Source organism: Lemur catta, chromosome 2 (assembly GCF_020740605.2).
Source record: "Lemur catta isolate mLemCat1 chromosome 2, mLemCat1.pri, whole genome shotgun sequence".
NCBI lineage: Eukaryota > Metazoa > Chordata > Mammalia > Primates > Lemuridae > Lemur > Lemur catta.
Window position 1 is genome coordinate 58716179 of NC_059129.1, and position 21750 is coordinate 58737928.

A 21750-nucleotide genomic window follows, 5' to 3' on the forward strand; every position below is an offset into this window, starting at 1 on the left:
ATTTCTTTATAGAGGATTTTCTTGACCCCTCTATTAAATGTTTATGTATTTATTGCCTGCCTCTTCCATTAGAGTATAAGTTCCAGGGAAGTGGGGATTTTGTCTTACTTATTGTTGCATATCAGCATCTAGAATAGTGTCTGGCATAGAGTAAGTGTTCAATAAATATCAATTGAATGAATAATATCAAAAGGAACTATGTAAAGGAATGTGGAACGAGCACTGCTAGCTCACAGGCAGTCATTGTGAGCTTGGAATTGCTGGAGAAGACTTCAAGGGAGGAGTCATACTTAAAGTTGGATGGGAAGGATGGGTAGGTAACCTTTGCCTATCAACTGACCTCCAGTAACAGAGGAGTAGCCTGCAGTTGCAGGACATCACTGGGATAAGAAATTTTGGGGCATATCATGGACTACCTTTTTGAAGAGTTTTACATCTTAGCATTTTGGTCTAAGTTCAAAGCACTCAAGGAAACAAAACAAAATAAAATGAATACTCAGGAACTTATGATGTCTTAAATACTTAAATTATTCACTGGCTGGAGCCACTGATGGCTAAGCTCACACAGGAGGATGCTGGCAGCACAGTAGGCTGTACTTAAAAGGTTTCAGGGAACAGGTCCTGACAAAACAAAGCCCATGGCAGGGGCAAGTGTAGTTCTTTGAATAACGAGTGGCTTCTTTGAGTAACAAGTTTAGAGGGAACTTGGATTACTTTGTAAAGCAGTTCTAATACCAACCAAACTGGGAAGGGCCCATGATGCCCCTTGGCTTCTCTATGGGAGGGCTGGAAAGCTAGCCTGGCACCCATGGACAGTGTCTCCAGGCTATGGCAGGGTGGGTCCCTTGGAAGGCAAGCTGAGGTGGAGTGTGTTTGTATTCTAGACTTTATATTCACTCTCATTGCGGAGATCAAGCTTCCAGTTTTGCTAGTCAATGCAAGGATATGTGCCTTTGTTATGCTCGAATACCTTGCTGAGAAGACACACATTTGGAGAAATGTGGATTGAATTTGGGAAATAGAATGATAGAGTGGATAGTGCACAGACGCCAGGGTCAGACTGTGATGTCTTGCTTCAACTTAAATGTAATGGCAGTGCAATCTTGGGAAAGTTGCTTAGCTTTTGGTAGCCTCACATTTTATTCAAGAAAGAGGACAGTTGTAAGGATTAAATTCCTGGCCCATGGTAGGAATTCATTAAATATAGCATTGAAAGTAACAATAGCCATTTTCGTTAAGCAATCACTATGAACCAGACACCAAAAGCTATTTTGCTAAGGCCCATCTGCATCTGGTGTGGACTTCTGGCTTCTACAGTCGTTCTTTGCAGAGCTGTGTCTACTTTGCTCTTTGTTATACTGCTTGGCTCCAGGAGACACCGCAGTAGTGTCTCCTTGTGCCCTTTAAAACTGGAGAAAGTACCTGGGGGCACCTTCTCCCTTTGAACGGTGAGATTTCCAAGTAGAATAGCAAGACATTTCTTTCAAGGCGTAATGTTGTCATTTCCTTTCTAATTCGAATTATCTTCAAAGTTAAATGGAATTAGAGAGTGTTATCCTGTTTTAGATATGTGTTCCTTGTAGCGGATTGAATGAAGATTCCTTTCTATGGGGGCACGTTGAGTATTCTTCTGGTTAATCCATTTACTTTCTTTTAAAAACTGCAATTGAGCAGTCATGTAGTGAAAAGGTTACTGGATCTAAAGTCCAATGACCTTGTCTCAAGCCTTGACTTTCTAAATAGCTAGACAACCTTGAAGAAGTTACTAAGTACTTCTCTATCTGTAAAATTCAGGTGATTCTGATGATGCTTTAATATAAGGAACAAAAGTGTTGTGAGAGTGAAAGTCAATACTGTACTAGGACTGTTTTGGTAAAGTATCAAAGGTTCCATCAATATTTCATTCAAAGTCTATGTACGGTGCGTTCTGGGTCAAACACTATTCTAGGCTTTGGAAATACAGCAGGAAATGAATCAAAGGTCATGCCCTAACAGAGATTACATTCTACTTCAGGTAACATATATTAGTTTTCTATTGCTACTGTAACAAATTGCCACAAACTTAGTTGCTTAAGACAATATAAATTTATTATTTTACAGTTCTTTGTGGTAGAACTCCAACATTGGTCTCACCTGGCTAAAGTCAACATGTCAGCAAAGCTGTTTTCCTGCTGTAGGTGAGAATCATTTCCTTGGCTCCTTGGATGATGTGCTTTGATCCATCTTCAAAGCTAACGACATTACATCTCTCTGACCGGTCTTCCATAGTCACATCTCCTTGATTCTCCTCTTCTGCCTCCTTCTTCTACTTTTTCTGGTTACATTGGGTCTACCTGGATAATCCATGATAATTTGCCCATTTTAATATCCTTAAATTAATTACACCTGCAAAGTCTCTTTTGCCCTATATACAGGATCATATTTACAGGTTCTGGGGATCGGAGCACGGACTCCTTTAGGGGCCATTCATTGTTTTGCCTTCCATATGAAGTACACCTTATTTTGAGTAGAAATGCTCTAAATGACTACTTGCTCTTCAGTTTATGTTAATATAGCCAAAACCATATGCCATATCTCATGATTTTACTCTTGTCATTTTATTTTGCACCGTAGGCTTATTTATGCCTGACTTATAAGGAGAATTAGATTTTGACTAAGAAATAATTCCTTCTCAAGTCTGTCCAGGACTCTGTAATTGTTTTTATCCTTAAACTATTGGGAAGTGGGAGTAAAAAAGAACCTGATAGCCAGAGGAGAAAACTCTGATTCATTTATTATTTCTATATAAGTCCTGCATGCATGAGATTTTATTCATTGACCTGGATCCGGACCCGTGTGGAATTCTCATTGCTGAGATGTGATGCTATGACCCTGAGGAATGAATTTAGTTCAGAATAGGCAAGACCATCAGTGACAGTCACTATCTATTTCTGGCATTTTAAATCAAGACTTTCAGAGTGTCAGAATCGGTTATAACTTGGATTGAAATATGACAAGTTGTCAAAAAATTTCCACAACTGATAACATCCCCTTGAGGTTAATAGATAAAATTATATGATGGCATAATTTGTGTAATACAATTCCTAAATTCTGTCATAGAGTCACAGAGGTGGGAGGAATTTTATTATATAATAGTCCAGTTTTACTGCACTGCTGTGTAACACTTGGCCCTTTAATGCTTGAAACATATTTACAAAAATATATTGAGACACTTTTCAAATATGTTCAATTTGATAAGGGTTTGGAGGTGATCAACAAAATAGGTGACACACAGTGCTAGGTGCTGTGTTAGAGAAATAAAAGATGGCTCCTACTCTCAGAGAACTTAAAGGCTTGTTGCTGCAACATGGTGTAAACACAGAAAATAGCTGAAGAAAATTACAAGTCAATAGATTCTAGCCCATTACAGACCCATGAACTCTGAAAGCTCAGTGGGTTCTGAGTAGTATGGTAAAGGCTGAAGGGATGTGTAGGCACTTGAGAAAGGCTTTGAAAACTGAGAGCAGGATGTTCTAGGTGGAAGGAACTTTATGAGCAAAGTCCCCAAGATCAGAATTGATGTACAAAATACATTACGGTTGCTGAGCTGGAACAAAAGGGAGGGAGCTGTGAAATATAAGACTGGGTAGCATGGGGGCATATTCATTTGTGTCTATCTTCAGGCGTGTGTGCTTGTGTGTCTGTGTAACACATACACAGAGCTTAGTGCTGTGGCACATCCGGAGAAACTGTACAATGCCAATGCAGGCAGTCATAATGGCTTCTTTCGTTGGGTGTGAGCCAGGCTTTCACACAGCATCTCATTTAATCCTCACAGCAACCCTATGAAGTAAGTATTGCTAATATCTTAGTTTTAGAGATGAAAATAACTGCAACTCAGAAAACTTAAGTAAAGAGCCCACGATCACACAACTAGCAAGAGATAAAGCAGGGCTTCTAATTCACTTCATTGGCCTTAGGGGGACCCGTGTTTCTCAAAACAGTGCTAATTATTAGCAATACACTTTGTTCTGTAACAGTGCTTTCTAAAAATTTTTTTCTTTTCAGTTCAGATGCTATTGAGACAAGGGAATAATATAAATATACTGAGGAAAGTCATGTTGGTTCTTACATGTTTTTCCTCAGTATGTTAATGGTTTATAGCAATTAGGGGCAAACTTTGCCATAATTAAAGAGAAAGCATTTTGCCATAATGATTATTGGGAAAAAAAGTTTGAAAATCTTGCAAAAGTGCCTTCTTTTAGTACAAGAGTGTCTCACTTGGTGGTTTCAAGAAGGACTTCATTTTTATTAAGTTAAAGTATCTTAAACAAAAGATAGCATAGAATAGATACCCTTTTGTACTTTGCTTTTTTAAAAATTTTAACTTAAGCATATATATTGGAACACACACTGTATCATTTCAGAGATCTTCCTCTCTTTTTTTTTTTTTTTTTTTTTTTACAGCAGATAGTGCTCCATTGTGTTTGTGGTGTTTTCTGTCATGCTAAGTTGTTTTTCAATTTTTATTTAACAAAATTTATCACTCTTTTCTTTCATTATCTCTGGATTTTGAATCAATGAAAAAAGTCTTTCCTAACTATATGTATACATGCATATGTATGCATACAAGAATTCACCTATGTTTTCCTCCAGTGTGTATATGGTTCCATATTTTTCATTGAGATGAAAATGATCCAGTTGGGATGTACTTTTGTATCTAGTGTGAGACATAGATCTAATTTACTTTTATTTCCAAATGGTTATCCTGTTGTTGCAGAGCGATCTTTGTGCCAGTGATTTGAGGTGCCACCTGAATTATATGCCCCATTTGTATAGGCACTTGTCTGTTTCTGAACTTTCTCTTCTCTTTGCTATTCTATCTGAATACTTGTGTGCCAGTGTCATACTGTTTCAATCAGAGAAACTTTATATACATTTAATAACAGGTCGAGTTCATCCCCTGTGCAGCTTTAATTTCACAGTGTTTTCCTAGCTACACCTGCATGTTTGTTTTTCTGTATAAATTTTATATCAATGTATATAGCTTCATAATAAAGATTCTTAGTATTTTTACACTGAATTTACTCGCATCACATTTATAAATTAACTTAAGGTGAACCAATATCTTGATGCTATAGAATTGTCCTACATAACATAAAGGAATGTCTTTCTAATTGCTTAAGTCTACTTCTGTGGCTTTCAGGAGTATTTTAAAGTTTTCAGCAACTAAGTTTTGCAGATTTCTTTTTAAGTATGTTTCTAAGTTATTGAAAATGTGATTTCTCCACCACTGTGTCATCTATTTTATTTTTTTTGTATATGCAGACTGTGAATGCCTGTTTGTTTATTTTTTATTCTGATACCTACTTAGTTCTTTCACTGTTTGAATAATTTTTATCATTTGGTACACTAGGCTCTTCCAGCTACTATCATATCCTCCTCAAAAAGTGATATTCTTCTTTTTTCTCTTGCCCCCAATTCATATGTCTTTTTTTTCCATTGTTATATATATATATTTTATATGATTTCAGCTTATTATGGGGCTACAAAAGTTCAGGTTATATATATTGCCCATGTCCCGCCCATCTCCCCGAGTCAGAACATTCAAGCATGACCATTCCCCAGACAGTGCGCATCGCACTTATCATGTAGGTATACACCCATCCCCTCCCCCCACCCTCCACCTCAGTAGGATACCCAACTGACGTTATTCCCAAATGTGCACTTAGGTGATGATCAGGGAAACCAATTTGTTAGTGAGTACATGTGGTGCTTATTTTTCCATTTTTGGGATACTTCACTTAATAGAGTGGGTTCCAACTCTTTCCAGGAGAACAAAAGAGATTCTATATCACCGTTATTTCTTAAAGCTGAGTAATACTCCATGGTATACATATACCACATTTTACTAATCCACTCATGAATTGATGGGCATTTGGGTTGTTTCCACATCTTTGCAATTGTGAATTGTGCTGTTATAAACATTCAAGTACAGGTGTCTTTTTTATAGAATGACTTTTGTTCTTTTGGGTAGATGCCCAATAATGGGATTGCTGGATCGAATGGTAGGTCTACTTGAATCTGTTTAAGGTATCTCCATAATGCTTTCCACAGGGGTTGCACTAGTTTGAGAATGATAAACATATGAAAAAATGCTTAACATCTCTAATCATCAGGGAAATGCAAATCAAAACCACAATGAGATATCACTTAACTCCAGTGAGAATGGCCTTTATCAAAAAGTCCCAAAACAATACATGTTGGCATGGATGTGGAGAGACAGGAACACTCATACACTGCTGGTGGGACTGCAGACTAGTGCAACCCCTGTGGAAAGCATATGTCTTTAATTGAGTTCTCTTGTCTAAACACACTGACAAATACTTCCTGTGCAATATTTAGACAGTGGTGGAGATGGTGAGCATCCTTAACTTCATCCTAATTTTGATGGAAATGCCTCTAATGTTTCCCTATTAAGTAAGATGTTGGTCTTAGGAGTGAGCTATGTGATATATGCGTATGCATATTTTTTGTGTGTGTGCTTTTTATTAAGAATGATAGTTGAATTTTTCAAAAGCTTTTTCAGTATGTAAGAATATTATATGAATTTCTTCTTGTGCTAATATTTTTATTTGAATTGTTATTTGTTGTTTTTATTAGGGCTCTATTACAAAGTTCTGTAGATTTGAGTGGTCTGCCCCAATCCCGTTTTTTCTATAATTCCTCTATATTTTTAATGCATGCTTTTGCAGAATGCTATATTTTTCATAAAAGCCTGTAGTTGATTCAGGGAAATTTTATGGGGCATAGAGGTAAAGTCAGTCTTAACTTCCAAGTCATAAAAATATATGTGAACACTAGTTTTGCTTTGCCTCTTGCCAAGGATTTCATTTTCTCAGTTTGGGAGCACCTAGAGAGTTTGGTTTTGTAACTTTTCTTCAAAACAGGTTATTTTCATTAATACCCCTGACACTAATCCAGTGCCCAGCTTATTAACTATAATAAAATGGTGATGCTTTGCCAGGTGATATTCCACACAATGAGAGAAAGAGACAGAGTGACAGAGAGAGAAGCAAAGGGGTTTAAAATATGATGTAGCAAAATATTCCTGACTATTGATCATCTAGTGGACTAAGAGTAACATACCATTTTTGTGGTGGATTGCTTTTCCGTGTGACATATATAAATATTTTTAGGTGTTTGTTAGCAAGCTTTCTCCATACACGGGGGGACACTCAATGTCCTGACATTCACTCATTTTTAGTCAAGATGAGATTACTGCTCTTGACCCGTGGCACATGAACAGAGTGAGACATCAGCTCTTAATTTCAGTGAAAGAGCAGGAAACACATCCATTCCTGAATGTGGCAGCCCAATGTGGTCTGGCATTCCTCAGGTCTTGGAAACGAACTCTGTTCCCTACCTCTGGAAGGGGGGTGTGCCTGCATGTGGGAATGCCAGGAGGTCCCCTCTCTCTTGGTGTCACTTGGTGCATTTCCTCTTCCCACAATAAAAAGACTGGAAAATGCATCAGAGGACCTGGATATTATCATAGCTTATATGTATAGCATGTTTCACTGGTTACCAAGTGCTTACAAATACATTATCTCTGTAGGTAGAATGCTTTAACAATTCTGGGATGTGGTCAAGACAGATAGATTCATTTACATTTCAGAAAATAAATAGCTGAATCTTAAAGAGGTCAAGGGCAGAGATAGGATTAGAAACCAGGTCAAATGACTAAGCGTCTTCTTCTCATTCACCGTTTCTGTCTCTTTGAGCCTTTTGCAAAATATTTCACTTCAGTTTTTCCATCTATAAAGTTGACGGTGGGAGGGAGGGGAGGATCAGATGATTTATAATGTCATTTTCAGCTACAAAACTCTTTTTTTCACTACAACATAAACACACAACACACACACTTCTCATAAATGCCCAAACTTCCCTATTTGCACTACACTCATTCCTTGATGTCCTTGGGGGATTAGTTCTGGGACCTCCATACCAAAATCTGCAGATGCTGAAGTCCCTGATTTGGAATGGCATAGTGTTTGGGTACAACCTATGAGCATGCTCTCATGTACTTTAAAGAATCTCTAGATTACTTGTAATGCCTAATATGATGTAAATGGTATGTAACAGGTGTTGTATTATTTTTAATTCATATTATGTTTATTGTTGTATGCTATTTTTTGTTTTTTTTCCCAAATATTTCAACCCTTAATCAGTTGAATCTGAAGATGTTGAACTTGCAGATACAGAAGGACAACTGCACTATCCTTGAGTTTAAACCCCCATAATTTCTCACCTGAAATGGTTAATGATCTCTCAATTAACCCCCTTGCCTCCATTTTAGCCCCAGATAATCCATCTTCCATGATTATAGCCAAAACATATAAATATATATTTTTAAAAGACAGGGTCTTACTCTGTCACCTATACTGGAGTGCAGTGCTGCAATCATAGCTCACTGAAGCCTCGAACTCCTGGGCTCAAGCGATCCTCCAGCCTCAGACTCCTAAGTAGCTAGGGCTATGGCTGTGTATATGCCCAGCTAATTAAAAAAAAAAAATTGGGGGGGGGAAGATGGTGTCTTGCTATGTTGCCCAGGCTGCTCTTGAACTTCTGACCTTATGCAATCCTCCTGCCTCGGCTTCCAAAAGTTCTGGGATTACAAGTGTGAGCCACCCTGCTCAGCCAGCCAAAATACTTTCAAGCCTAGACATGATCATGTCATTCTACAGCTGCAAACTCAAATGGTTCTTCTTTGTTTTCTGCACAAATCCCAAGCCCTTTAGCTTCGTGAACAAGATTGTCCTCTTCTTACCTCTCCTCTTCCCTGAAGCTTTAGCTCTGGAGATCCCTGAGGGTTTTCTTCACAGGACAGCTTGTGGGGTAATGACCCCATGCCTCTGCCATACTGCTTCCCCATGAGAACAGCACGTTCCTGTGCTCTGTGAGTTGCTCATTTGTCTTTAAAGATTCAGTTGTTGTTTCTTCTAAGAAACCTTTTCCTGCTGCTCCCCTTTTTAGGTAGAATAGATTGTTCATCTTTTATACTTTCACTCTAACCCATCCAGAATTCTATTACAATGCTTATAGTATTTTATACCATGTATGTGTTTACATGTTTCTCTTTGGAACTAGTCTATTTTTCTCTTTATCCTTAAAGCCCAACACTGTTCCTGGCACATATTTGACAACCAAAAGATATTCCTGAAATAAATTCAGCCTCTGTTACCTGGTCTGCCTTTCTATCAAAGGTAGACATTTCTGAAGAGATTTGTCAGAACAAGGAATGAAATCTGTAGTTCTGAAATGGGAAAGAGGATTGGACTACACAGGGTTTGATCCTACGATGACTCTGGTCTCATTACATGCTCAATAGTAACGTCTTCTGATTGGCTCATGGGTACTACACTATCCAGGACTGTGTGAAATGCTAGCTTTTAACTCTATAATCAAGAATATTATTATGTATTAATATATTAAAATTAATATATCTTAAAGAAAATAACTATTTTAAAATCTCAAAAGCGCAGTGAAAAATGCAGTATTGTTTTATATATTTGCAAATCTTTTTTAATGTCTGTTTTTGCATTCAACTCTTAGATATCACATGTTGTGTAGCCTCTGAAAAACTCTACACTCTTGAGAGAATAAGAGTAAGAAATATATATTTATATCTATATATGTATGTATAAAGGGAACAACTGCCTATTATTATAAAAATAAATCTGAATTTGCCAATACTCTGAAAGGGTCTTTGGGATATCTAGGGGGTCTCTGGATCACACTTTGAGAATCGTGGTTTAGCAAATGGTAAATGTTTCACAAATATATATTTAATACAGCAAATTGACAGTATATGTTTAATATACATAAAACATGACATCATTCCCTGACAAAATACTGTATTTAGCCACACATTTCATGCTGTGCTAACAAAATTCTTAGGAAATATATTGTCACCTTTCCCATCTAAAAACACATTCATACTACCCACATATATATGTTCTAGATGAAAAAACTGAGGATCAATGATGTAAAATAGTTTGCCTAAGGTCACATAGCTAATAAGTTGAATAGGCAGTCTCAAAATTTTAAATTTAGATTTGAATCCCAGCTTAAGATTGATTTGAGAAAATGTTTAAATGTTTGAGAAGCTACTCCAAAGGTCTTGGGGTTTGGATCCACACACACCGTTCATGTCACAGCTCCAACTGAATACTAATTGACTTAGTTAAATACTCCTACTAAATTTCTGGATTTGCCAGATCATTCCAAACAAATAAGCTGATTTTGTCTCAAGACACAACCACAACGTTTATTTTGAATTATTTACTGCATTTGAAATCCATTATAGTTCAGCAAGGAATGAAGCAAAGGTAGGTCTGCAATGGAACTAAGAAGTTAAGGGCAGTAACAACCCAAACAGCAGAAAAACAAAAAGTGTCAAGGGCATGGAGATGCACATAGACATAGTCCTAGCCCATGTCATCATCCAAACCAAGCAGAGGAGTCAACCTTGCGGGGAAGGTGGCCCCAGCATTAACCTCACAATTTCTTGGATCTCCCCTGCTAGGCCTTCAATCACCATTGGATGTTATTAAAATCAGGCAGCCAACCCAGTTGGCGCATGACAAAATAACAATCATTTGCTTATATTCAGAAATTTCTGGAACATACAGAATATTCTTGGTTGTTATCTGAAGTCCTTGTCTTTTTGGAAATTCAGAGGAATGGAGAAAGAATTATTGCTTATCCATTCTGCCACTGAAGAAAGAGATTAAGGGGAGTGAAGAAGCTAGGGAGGTTTCCCTTTCTCACCCTAGGTGCAGGTTTACTGAAAAATTTATCTCCAACTATGAGCCAGTGCTGTTGATTCCCCTGTGGGAGATGCCTTCAAATCATTTAAATTTGTCAGGCTGAAGAATCTTGGTAGCTTTTATAGATGGGGAGGAAAAGCAATGGATCTTTATTTTTCTGCTACTTTAAGGAGGCCTGTGTAAGGAGGAAAATAGATTTGCGGGGTAATCTAAAGAGCATGAATTTTACTTACTTAGTTATTTAGAACAGAGTACAGAGGCTTTAAGATTAAAATATAGTATCAACTTTAGATGGTGTGTATGTGTGTAAGCAATCATTAACTTTATGAATGAAAAGTAGGATTTAACTTAAAGGGCTTTTAGAAATTATTCATAGGTGTTCTGCTTTGCATATTTTCTTGTAAAATCAAATTAGGAGAAACAACAGTTTTTTATTTTTTGAAATCAGGGGACTGAAAAACAAAAGAGACTTTATTTCATCCCTTTTACACACCTCTTGCCCGTCTGAAGTTGTCCTCATCTTTGTTTCGTCCTTGGTCGTTTTTCATCTAGTTGTGAGCACTCCTGGCTTTTGCCTACCACTTCCCGTCAGAGCCAATTCCACAGCCCAATAGACTGTTAAGAAAGTTTGAGGGGTTTTAATGCACTGCTTCTTTCCTTGAAATTCTTCTTCTTCGTCTTTTTTTTTTTTAACTTAACAGTATTTCTCCATCCAGTTATATCTCCCTTTAGTTATGCTTTAGTTATGCCTAAATAATTCTTTCTCCACTTTAGTTTTCATGTCCTTAGGATATTTTAAGCAATCATCATGTCTCGCATCAGCTATGCTTTTAAGCTTGAAATGGCAGCCTTATTTACAGATGATGCTATTTGAAATCCAGTGCTTGTAAATAGAAATTTGTGATTGTAGGTCTGCTAAAGCACTGGGGATAGAAAGCTTTCATTTATTTATTTATTTTCATTTATTTAGTTGGGCTGCTGAAGGAAAAGGACAGAAAAAAAGTATTTGCTCTGAAAACTGAAGAAGTGTGTGGCTCCGTTCATTCTTTCTGTAATGCTATGGGAATTTTCTCAGGGGGCAAGAATCTACTCCCATAGTATTTCTTCATGGAAAAGCTATTCTATGTGTTTTCTACAATAACTAAAAATACTTCTCAGAGAAGTTTGCAACTAATTTGTAAACAGATCTTAATGCGTCTTAGATGTGTAGGAATTAAGGAAAAAAGAAGTAGCTACATATATGTGTATCTGTATTTATTTATATATAAATACAAAAACATATTTCTGAAAAAAGTTTCAAATCAGATTTACTTTTGAATTACTGGACTATTACATTAGCATGTGAGTTATTTATATGTGTTAAACATTGATGTGAGACAAATATAAAAGTCAGGGATCCTGCCCTTCAAAAGGACATTATGTGGAAAGGAATGAAAACAGGCAAACATAATAAAAATGCAAATGTAATAAGTCCCAAAATAAATGCACATGGATAATTTGGAGTTTAAAAAATTCATTATCTTATAGGTAAAGTAAAAAAATTCCAAAGAAATAGAATGATTACCAATCCCATCTGTCTACTTTCTAAATTTGGATAATTATATATTAGATTTTCTTAAAGGGGGAGGGTAATTTAATTGTTTAGAGGTATTTAGTTTTGTGCTTTCATTAGAACTGGAATTTTATACCTTGGAGTCAATGTGAAATTATTTAAAATGGGAAGGACCATTTTAAATAGATCACTTAAATTTTCATTCACAAATTCAAAGAAAGTTTTAAAATGTTATCTAAAATTTATCATAGCACAAAGAGCTAGTCTCATTCACAGTCTTATATTGCATTAAATTAAGAGTTTGGTGTCATGAAAGTAATCTATATGTAGAAACCAAGTAATCTATATGTAGAAACAACCCATTGGGAACATGGGGCAATATTTAGGATTATGTTCACCATACTCCATTAAAATAATCCTGTTTTTATCCTGTTTTTAAAGGCTAGATATTTAAGACACTTATTCCCACTCCAATTACTTTTTTCAATGTCCTGGCCAAAATCAGGTTGTTTTGCCTCTGGCTTGAGCTGACCACTTGTGGGTAAATCATTAATTGATTGACTGGATTATCACCAGATGAATAGGACTCAGTATTAAGTTCATTAAACATAATAGGAAGGAAAAACAATTGGTCTAGTTACTTTGACATCTATGCATTTAAATCAAAATAATATTTTAATGCACAATACTTAGTCACTATGTCAGTCACAAAATTGAAAAAGCATTTTGTTTGATGTAATAAAACTGTAATTTCAGCCCAGTCTAGTCCAAAATAATAGCAACCTAACTGCCAGCTCCCAATTTGTTCATACAGTAAATTATATTGTCACAGGCTCAGAGCACTATCTAAGTAGTAAGATTTCTATGGAAAGTTAGATTTACGTTAGTCTGTTCTGCCAAAAATAAATGAAATTTCCAAACGAATTAAAGGTTTTGTAATTAAGAACATTTGGAGCATATGAAGGTAAAAAAGCGAAATTAAAGCTTCTGAAGATGATGTTTAAGAGTAGATGAGGCTGTTATCTTTGGACTGACTCTTTAGCATATAATAAGAAAGTGTTCTAAGGGCAGTTTGGGGAATAGTTTCAAGAATAGTTTAAATAGGTTTTAGGGTCTAAGCTTTCTTATCTTAAAAAATGAGGGTAACAATTTGTGGCTTGCAGGATCGTTCCAAGGATATAACGTATACTGTGTGTGTCAGAGCTACACACAGTGAGCTCTCGATAAACAGTAGCTGTCATTATCAGAACTATCTTTCTCAGGTGTACATATTTGCCTTTTTCTGTGGCCCAGTTTCTTTCTCAAAGTCAGAAAACTCACTGACATATACAAAGCACTTTAAACTCATAGGAGAGGGGAAAGCTGAAAGGGAAACTGCTGAGAGGAAGACTTTCCTATTCTGAGCATCAGCAGTTACTCTAATTCGTATGGAAAACCCAGACACAAGCACCAAGGATGGGCAGGAAAGGGAGTGAGGGAGGCAGACCCCAGCCAGCCCGTGGTGCTTCTCCCCGCGGGGTGCACTTGCCTGGCTCCCACACAAACCTTTCTGGGGCCTCACACGCATCTCTCCCGCCATCGCCTGAAGCACCACTGTGAGGACAGAAGTGTCCCGTGGTAGCTAGACCATCACTCAGCTACTGCCATAATTAGTCACCTACAGCAGATTCCAGAGTTCTCTGCTCCTGGATTCAGAGGATATGTTGTAAGATTCTCTGAGCCTGGAGGCAATTAGCAGGAGACCAGAAAAAAATGAAGATGATCGCAATCAAATTGTAAAAGCTGAAACCAAGTAGAAACAGGAGGTTAAACCTGATATATTTTGAAAGAGAGAAGTATCTGTCACTTGTCTCTCTTTTCTCAGCGATTATGAATACATGTGCAATAAAAAGTATTGGTTTTCACTTAGCTATTCAGTCCCGTTACAGAATATAGCCTTATAGAACTATTTAAAAAAAATTCTCATCAGTAGATTTTTGGGTATAAAAACAGTAAAGTTTAAATAAGAAGGACTAGGAATCAATTAGTCCTGAAGTTTGATCTCCAAAATAATGATAAATCTTTCTTGGTTTTGATATTTTAAATTTTACCTTAATTTTTTCAATGAAAAAAAGATAGACAATAAGAGAAAAAAAGATTGTAATTGAAAAGGAACTATTCTATTTTATTTTTGAATTAAAATATATGATTTTTGTTTATGATTCCATACTAATCTTCCTCCACACCCAATCCCACTTAATTGTTATTTTCCATAGCAAAAAGGACTCATGAATTCAGCTGGAAGGTGTGCTAATTATTTCACATGGAAGATAAGTGAGAGTACATAGGTGCATGTAGCACACAATGACATGCACACACACAGAAACCATTACAATGCCTGCTTCTTTTTAAATAGTACCAGTCTAGAAAAGAATAAATATCGTAGAGTAGGTTTTGCCCTTCCTGGCTGTGATTAGAGTCTTAATGCTATGTTGCCTTTAACCGTGCCAATTTCATTTCTACAGTGAAATACGCTTTAGAGGACAGGAAGAAAGCTGATTATTTAATCAAAGGGAAGGAGAAAACCAAAATAATCCACTGTATCTCATGAAGGAGTAGGAAAACCTCTGAAAGCATTATACCAACAGTACTTCTTTATTTTAAGTAACAAATAAAATAGCAAAACATTTTTCCCATCATAAAAACTGACTTTGATCCCCAGTACAGCCATTGAGTGGAAAATTGAACCACAATATAATTGCTTTCCCTGTGACCGATAAAGTGGTGTAACAAATTTTGTGTTTGAATGATAAAATCAGCAATCGGCCCCTAGCATTTCCCTCTGCCATTCCTCCAAGGACACTCAAGTCCCATCAGGCTCCAGGCAAGAGGAAGGGTGGAAGAACTAACTGTAAATCTACTCCAAGTTGTTGTTGGATTTCTCTTGCTTGCTTGCTTAAGGAAATAAAAATAATAATAGTAATAATAAAAATGTCCATGTTTGTCTTTAAATGCCTAATATAAATCACTTCAGAATGTGGGGAAAAAAATACACCCTTCAATGAAAACTGATTGCTGATATAGAAAAAACCTAAAGCCATACTGAGAAAAATTATTTTACTCAAGAGTAAAATCTTGTTAGAATGGGGAAATTGTCTTAACGGTGCCGGTGACAAGTGCCACAACTGTTTGCGGCAGAGGCAGCAGCCAGAAAGACGCAGGAAGGAAATCAGGCTGCATTTGTGAGTTCATTTATGACAAGATTTAACTGGGGAAAGATATCGCACTCTCAGTGTAGAAGCACAGCAGAGCCTGCCCCTCCCTGCAGCTGACGTTCCCAGCCCATTCGGGATAAAAATCCTAAATGGAAAGTCAATTTGTGATTTGGATGACCTCTTCTCCCAAAGAGGGTAAATTCCAAGTTGCAAAAAGAGATATTTAATTATAGTATTAATGTAACAAACGGGAGGAGGGAACAAAGATCCCGATTAAGTGAGAGTCAATCCAGGTGTTTATGTAGGAGCCCACAATACACCAAAACATTTGATTTGAAAACCTGGACTCAGATTTGAGCCTCTGCAGCTACTCATTGAGTATACACAAGGAGGGTCTATTTCTTGACTAGCACTTCTGTTTTGACCTGGAGAGACAGGAACACGCAGAGATTTAAGGGAAAAAAAAAAACATTTTCAAAGAACAACTTCTTCCTCACGGAAGCTCTTGGTTGTATTTGGTGAAAAATATTTGCCATCAGATTAGAACACAGTCCCCCAAAGCAGCCAGCCTCCAGAGTGCTTGGTTCTGATCTAACAGGGAATCCGAACTGGGCAGCATTATGGGTAGTTTTGTAAAATTATTTTAATACTTTTCTGTGCTTTACGAATGTCTTCAATGAGAATGTATAGCTTTTGTCTTTTATATATATTTTTGAACTTCTTAAGTTGGTTTCTGAACTTTAATGTTGGCAATTTTCAACATGCATTATGATCCTCATACACCCATTACCCATTTTGACAGTTATCAACTCATTTCTGGTCTTGTTTCAGGAACACCCTACTCCTCAGATTATTTTGAAGCAAAATCCTGACACCCTGTATACACCATATATACTTCTAAAAGGTAAGGACTAAAAATATGACAATAATGCTATTGTTATACCTGGAATAGTTAACAATAATTTCTCATTTTCATTGATATTTAGTCATGGTCTTATTGAATATATTCTCTGTCCCTTGTATTTCCTATAAATTTGTAATTAGATAACATATCTCTTTAATAGTCTGCATGCTTTCCATACATTATCATTGATTGGTTTATCTCTTTCGTATTTTTTTTTAACTTCCTCCTTTATTTTTTATATTTTTAAATAAATGTATTCAATTGTCCTTAAAGCATCTCACCATTTGGAGTTAGCTGATCACATTCCCACAGTATTGTTGAACATGCCTTTTGTTTCCTGTAAATTGATAGTTAGATCTAGAAAGTTGATCATTTTAGACGTGATTTTTTGGAGGGTGGTGGGGTGGGAAATGACACTACATGGGTGTATTTCTATCAGGGGATACCTAGGCTGGTTGCATCATTTGGGGGAAATACTAGCAGCCACCAATGATCATTGGTTTACTAAGTGTTACTAAATTTGATATTCTAAATATCTATAAAATAAAAATATAAATGGAAATCTCCATTAACCCATTTCCACCAAAGGAGAGGTAATGTTAAAAGATAGCCAAACTAGGATTCAGGAGGGATGTGTTCTAGGGTCAGTCCTGGGCTTTGTTTCCCTCATCTATAAAATGAGAGGGTTCCTTTCTAAGATACTATCTATAACCTAACATTTTAAAATTACTTGTTTTAAGGAAAGAGGTATGTGTGGCACACTTGGCACCTCCCATGTTGGAGAAGACCTCTTACCTCTGAAATATAATAGACCATCGGGAAACAGAGTGGGCAGTACTTTTATCTCAGTTCTCTGAGTGCACTCGTGGTAAATGGTAGCATCTACATGATTATTATGTGTGCAGATTGGATTATGAGCTGAATCTAGACTCAGGCGAAATCCAGTATTTGGAATAGTCAATTCAATACTGAAATTAGAATTTAAAAAAAGAATTATTAATAATGATGATGTAGGTTAGTGGTTATAGCCCAAGTTGTAGTTTATAATAGCTCTAAATGCTTCAAACTGTAAGACCTTAGAAGCAAAAAAGAATTAATGATAACTGCCTCACTGGATACTATGGTCTGAATGTTTCTGTTTACTGGGAATTCATATGTTAAAATCATAACCCCCAAGGTGGTAGTATTAGGAGGATTAGGTTGTGAGGGTAGATCCCCCCTTCTATCGTAAGAGGACACAATGAGAAGATGCCATTCATTAATAAGCCAGAAAAAGAACCCTCATCAGACACCAAATCTTCCTTGATCTTGGACTTCCCAGCCTCCAGAACTCTGAGAAATAAAGTTCTGTTGTTTATGAGACACCCAGTGTAAGGTATTCTATTACAGCAGCCTGAATTGTGCAAGGACACTGAATATTGCAGAAATTCAATGAGAAGTAATGTGAAAAAAGCAGTTAGATCAGTGGATCAGTGTCTGGCACTTAGCACTTCATAAATAGTCATTATTATTGATAATTATGAGCATGTTGGTTTACAATGTGATTACATGAATATTTTGCTATGTAGATGGCCAACCTGGAGCTTTTCTAACTGAAACTTTAGTGGATTTACCGTTTTACTTGCCATATTAGGTCATTAGTAATCACCCTTCTGTGTGTAGGGAAAAAAATGTTTTCTCTCGTTTTACCTCAATTGTGCAATTAGGCTGTATCAAACCCTTGCTACCTGAAACCATAAGGGCAAATGGAAAGCAGTGGAATCCATGAAAAAGTGTGTGTCATTTGCCTTTTATTAGGTCTCCATGGTTTTACCTTTGTCACCTCCAGCCTACACAGTAGACAGAGTGATCCTTCAAAACATATCAGATTATGTTGAATCTCTGTTTAGATCTTACACTGGCTCCCTGTAATGAGTTGAATCCTGGTCCTCCAAAAATATGTCCATGTACTGATTCCTGGAACATGTGAATATGACCTTATTTGGAAAAAGGGTCTTTGCAGATGTAATTAAGGATTTCAAGATGAGATCATTCTGGATTTAGAGTGAGCTCTGAATGCAATGACAGGTGTTCATATAAAAGAAAGTCAAAGAAAGATTTGGAAGATCCAGAGAAGGCAATGTAAAAAGACAAAGGCAGAGATTGGAGCGTTGTGCCTATAAACCAAGGAATACCAAGGATTGCCAGCAGCCGCCAGAGCTTCGAAAGAGGCATGGTACAGATTCTTCCTCAGAGCCTCCAGAGGAAGCCAGCCTTACTGACAGCTTCATTTTAGATTTCTGGCCTCCAGAACTGTGAACAGAATAAATTTCTGTTGTTTTAAGACACTCAGTTTGTAGTAATTTTTTACGACAGTCATCAGAAACTAATTTATACCCCTTTACAATTCTTCCCACAAGGCTCTGCATAATCTCGCTTGGTCTATGTGTTGGATCTTGTTTTCTTTCTTGCTCTGCTCCAGTTGCTCTGACCTTCTTGCTGTCACTTGGTCATGCTGAGTCATTGTCACCTCCAGCCTCCGAAATTGACATCTAGAATGTGCTGCCCCCAGATCTTCCCCTGATGGGTTTCCTCTTCAGTCAGATCCCTTTTTGATACCACCTGTCAGGGAGGCCTTCCATCATCATCCCACTTACAGTAGGTGCTTTATTCCCTCACACCGTCATTCTCTATTTCTTGCACTGCTTCATGTCTCTTAAAGTAGCCCTTATCACTTCCTGTCAGTATACCAGCATTTCTTTATTAGTTTATCTCTTTCCACTATAATTTTGGGCTCCGTGGAAGCAAGGCATTTTTCTCTTGATCAGCACTCAATCTTTAACACTTAGAATAAAGTTGGGACCATAGTAGGCAGAATAAATGATTTAATCTGAAATCTAGAAAAATAGGCAAGGATTTACATGGGTATCATTCTATTTTGTAGGAAATGTATCAGTGGGCCACATCTCAAGGCTTGCATTGTCAAAGATTTCAGAACTTCATTGCAATAATTGTCATCTCAAAATAACCCGATGCTCTAAAATTAGGTCTGGGACAACTTATTTGCAAAACCAAAAGGGGAAATCTCTGACAAGTTTGCATCCAGGGCAAGACTGTGTGGAAAGGCTCCCTGCAAACACACCTTGATTTATTCCATCAGGTGCCCTCCTGGGCAGTCCCACAGAACCTGGGTGGCTGCAGTATATCTGCTTCAGATGTGGCTGAGGGATTCTCTGAGGAAAGGAGAATAGAGAAGATTTGGAGTTGGTGTTTGACAACGTGGTGGAAGAAAGGAGATGGAGTAGTGATACTACAAGGCAAAAAGTCACTTTCTGTGATATCCAAAAAATCAAGAAGATGCAGTGAAAGTTTAGGTACCACTGAATTAAGTTTTAAAAGAGTATGCTATTTTGACACTTACCCTAGAGACCACTTTACACTTACTTGGTGTGTTGGAGGAGAATATTTCATAGTTTGAACCACTGCTAAGGTTTTATCCATGAAGAAAAGACAATGGAATTATTTAGAAATATAGTTAAATTTAAAGATGCTGACAACTGCTACCAGAAACCCTATTAACCTTTAAGTAATTAGGGACTTTAGCCAAGAAACCGGAGGTCAAGTCAAGATAAATGGCAATGTATCCAATTGGGCAAAGTGGAATGCCACTTTGGCACTGATGGAATACCACAGGAAACAGGCAAATCTAGATTTAGTGCTAGTTAACTTTTTTTTAAGAGACAGAGTCTCTCTCTGTTGCCCAGGCTGGAGTGCAGTGGCATGATCATAGCTCACTGCAGCATCCAACTGCTGGGCTCAAGCAGTCCTCCTGCCCCAGCCTCCTGAGTTGCTGGGGCTACAGGTGCACCACCATCACGCCTGGCTAGTTTTTTTGTCTCCTGTAGAAATGAGGTTTCACTCTTGCTCAGGCTGGTCTTGAACTCCTGGCCTCAAGCAATCCTCCCACTTCAGCCTCCCAAAGTCCTGGGTTTACAGGTGTTTAACATTTTTATTTATGATCCCGTTGAGGGATCTATGAGTACAAGCCATAAACTTGCAGATGTTACCAAATTCAGAGGCATTACAAAGCAAAGGGAGGACAGAGAAATAAGAGTAATGGGCAAGCAAAGAGAAAATGAATTTCCACTTAGAAGGTCTAGGAGAGGAAACACAGATGAAACACAACAAACAATAATGCTGAAAAGAAAGTCCAGGAATGAGGACTTAAATTTCATGTAAACCTCTAAAAAGGCTAATGTGGGCTACCAGGAGCTCTAAAAATCCCCCTGTACTACAGAATGTTGGATCCTAAAATGCAAGACAGTGGAGAGAGATGGAAAGCGTGACGGTAGGGAGAGGTTAGCTGGCTTTTTCCAGGTTCCTGACTCTAAATATTAGAATCCCAGAAGACGCAAACTTGTTAGTTTTCTTTGATGCCAGACTAGCCCTACTCTAAAGGGTCTGACAAAGTCACGTTTAGCAAATTGCCCCATTGATCAACTCAGTTGCTCCAACTCAGAGTTGTCTAACATGGTTTTTATGGGGATGAAAAGAAAAAGACCCCTTTATTATAATGAAAACAGAAGCATGGAGCTTTCCACTCTTATGATTGAATGAAAATAAAAAACAAATTTAAGTTTGATACTTCGGCAAAAAGAAAAGAGGAACAGGAGAAATGATAAAATAAGAGAAAGAAGGGATGCAGAGGAGTAACAGTGTATAAGCCCTAGAACATGATTTCAAGATGGTGAATGAGATGATTTAAGAGGCTTTTTTTCATGTCTAGCCAGGGTACCCTGATTTTAATTAGTGAGAGTGTCTCAGCTTTGACCCTACTGACATTTGAGGCATATGATTCTTTGTGTGTCACATGACCTGTGCACTGTAGAATGTTTAGCAGCATCCCAAGCTTCTACTCAGGGGATGCTGCTAGCACACCCCACTGGTAGCAAAACCCACCTGTGGGGGCAACCACCCTGCACCCTTCCAATTGAAAACTACTGAATTACATCAATGGAATCCAGGAAGAGAAACATCCTCCAAATTGGGAAATGTTTCTATATATTTCTAACAGAAAGAGCATACCTTTTCTCTATTTGTCTATGTAGACTTTATATGGCCTGTTGGCTCACATAGCTTTCGAAGTTTCAGAAAGGATGTTCAGATATTTGGCCAAGTCATTGAGTTTGAGATATTCCCTTCATTTGATCCCAGACAGGCATTGCAATCTGGGAAACTCTTATGCTGCCATTTAAGACTTCAGGATCCACTCACAGCTTTGAGGCTTCCGACCTTCTGGCCCTGAGCTGA